The sequence below is a fragment of the Quercus lobata genome, chromosome 4, assembly GCF_001633185.2.
Source record: "Quercus lobata isolate SW786 chromosome 4, ValleyOak3.0 Primary Assembly, whole genome shotgun sequence".
NCBI classification, from domain to species: domain Eukaryota; kingdom Viridiplantae; phylum Streptophyta; class Magnoliopsida; order Fagales; family Fagaceae; genus Quercus; species Quercus lobata.
The window spans coordinates 19076738-19079787 of NC_044907.1; positions in this window are offsets into that span (position 1 = coordinate 19076738).

The window sequence follows — 3050 nt, forward strand, 5'->3', positions numbered from 1 at the left end:
AATGCTCGTGTTGCATCTAAAAAGTTTTGGATGCAAAAGGCTCAATCTAATTGAGTCTTTCTGACATGGTCCTTATGTTTCATTGCTCTACTCTTTGTGACTATTCTTCTTTGTTGCTTTTGTTTTCTTTGCTTTTCTAGGATTTGCATTGCATAACATTCATGCATTTCATTCTAGGTTGTTTTTGTTATTTCTTTCAAAAAAAAAAAAAAAAAAGGAAAAGGGAAGCAAAATATGTTTTGCATTATTTGTCTTGGATTTGAAATCAAGTTGGCCAATTTATTTTTACATAACATGTGTATGTACCTTGTTTAGCTTTGATAAGCTTATTTATTGCACTTTACTAGTTTGAGCTTTGTAGTGCATGTTGTGTGGGAAGATGTTCATAGTTTTTGATCATTTTGTCTTGATTTTGAAGTCACATGCCTTTTATTGTTGGACTTGAACTTATTGAGAAAGACATAAAGAACCATCTCACCATTGTTTACTAGCCAATCATGAACATCTTAGTGCATATCATATGATTTTGTGCTCGAGAAAATGTAGCACATGCACAAAAAGAACATAAGGTGTAGCCTTGGTTTAAATGCTAAAATTGGTGTGTACATTATTGGGCTTTAATAACTTCACAATCAAATAAAATTGGTGTGTACATTATCCTGACTATTTTAATAAGTTTCTAATCAAATAAAATTGGTGTGTACATTATGAGGCAAATCAAGAAACTTACATGATTGCAAGCTTTTATTCTAGGAGATGTGAGAGTTATATGATGTAACTCTTTAGGTGATAGTCTCTCTCAAATTACGTGATGAATTTTGTAGAAATTGTGATTGATTTTTATTTACATATCACCTCACATGTATCTCAAGCTTTTGCTAGTTGCACACACTACTCAAGTTACTCTTTGCTAAACCTTGTACATGTTATTGTGTGTGATTTTGGATTGAACAACCAAATTTGAAAATTCCTTGAGTTTTATACAAAACATGTTTGCTGTTTAAGAATTTAAGGAAAATTGATTGAAAAATCTTATTTTTGGGAAATCTGGGTTCAATACAAGTGTTTTTGAAGAGCATTTCATCTCATACTCATGCATTCTATTCATAAAATACTATACTTTGAGGAGTTTCTGCATAAAATTGCTCTGTTTTTCAAAAAATTGTGTTTTCTAGATTTTCGATCGATCGAACCTGTTGCTCGACCGATCGAAAATGAGATTAAAATTTTGGTTTGAACCTGACCATTTCGATCGAATCTAATTTTCAATCAATCGAAAATCGCATAGAGAGTTTTTTAAAACCTTGAGTTTTCACGTGTTCTGTCACTTTCAAACTTTTTCAAAAACTTTTCTCTCTCTCTCTCTCTTCGATCGGTCAAGGCTTCCAATCAATTTTTTGTCGTTTCCTCTGATTCTTTTGCAAGGTTTTTGTCTTCATACACCGGTAAGACCCTTTTACCCTTATTTTTCCATTTATTTTCATTTTTCATGCATTTTTTCATGCATTTAGGGATATTTTCAGACCTATGAAAAATTTGGGGTTTTTGGTGTTTTTGATACTTTCTTTCTAAATTGATCATTCGGTTTTTGTTGTGGGATACTATAAACATGATCCTTGCGGTTTAATTTGATCAATTTGGTGTTTTGGGAAAAATTTAAATCTCTAGGGCTTGAAACTACCCGATTTGGAGATTTTGTTCAATTGAGCTTAATTTGATGAAATTGGCTTGTTAGATTGATTGCTTTGATCATTATTTTATGTTATCCATCTTGTGTAATGATCAATTTGGTCAATTTGAAAGTGGTTTTTCAAATTTGGGGTTTTTTTATTTAAACTCTATGCTCAAGCCAATTTTGTTATTTTAAAGTGTAATTGAACTTATTCTCACTGCATTAGAGCATGCATCATGTGTTGATATTGTTCATGCATCATATAGAATTGTTATTTCTATATTGTTTTGTGCTAACTTGCAGTCTGCCCTTGGTTTTTCTATTTTTTTTCTCTCTATCTCTTTTGTGTTTGTTCCTTTGGTCCTTAGCATCATGGTTAGGAAAACTAAAGCCCATAAGACCTCCACCTTTACTCCTTCCCCCACTTTTGATAGTGAGAGGTTCTTGAGTGAGAAAAACCAGGACGCTTATGAGAAGCTGAACCTGCATAGGAACATTTAGGTTGAGAGGAAAGTTTTGTTAGACGAGCTAGATGGTGAGATTAGGAGAAACTTTGAACCTAGGGGCTAGTTACCCTTGTTGGATATTGATCATCCTCCTCTGGCTACCTTGATCATAGAGTTCTACTCGAACCTCTCTGTCCACTCCTATGATTGCAACACTCTTGTGAGAAGTTGGACACAGGGTGATGAGTACACCATTACTCCTTCAGTAGTGGCTGCTGCTCTTGGGGTACCTCTGGTCTAGCATCCTATCCATCCGTACGATGAGTCTCCGCCCCTTGATGACATTATGTCATTTATCATTGGTACTACTATCCAGTGGGGTTCTGATCCTTGGATCACCTCTCACGAGTTGACCGAGACTCATTATCTTTTTTTTCGGATTTCTTGCCATTCCATCTGGCCCATCTTTCATTTGCACACCATCCCTATCAAGCGTTGTGCATTTTTATATGCCCTTGTCATGAACACTCCTATAAGTTTTCCTCATATTTTTATTCGTTCTTTGATTAAGGTTCATAGGAGTAGTTCTACTGCTCATGCTCTTTTCTTTCCAGTTTTCATTCATCGGATTCTTTTGCATTTAGGATTAAGGCAGTTTCCTACGTCTAAGCTTGTTCATATCGTTGCTCCTATCGATGCCACCTTTCTTAGGTAAAGGATTGCTCGGATGAGAGCTAGCTTTAAACGTCCGAGGGTTGAGTCTTATGGTGTCACACCTCCTCCTCCCTCTTCTACAGGTGATACTATGGCTAAGGAGTCTATTGATCCTGCTGTTGCTGCTGCTGTTGCTCCACCTTCTACCTCGAATGATTCAAACATTCGACGTATGTTGGAGACTGTCATGACCATTTAGGCGGCTTATGGTCAGCTTT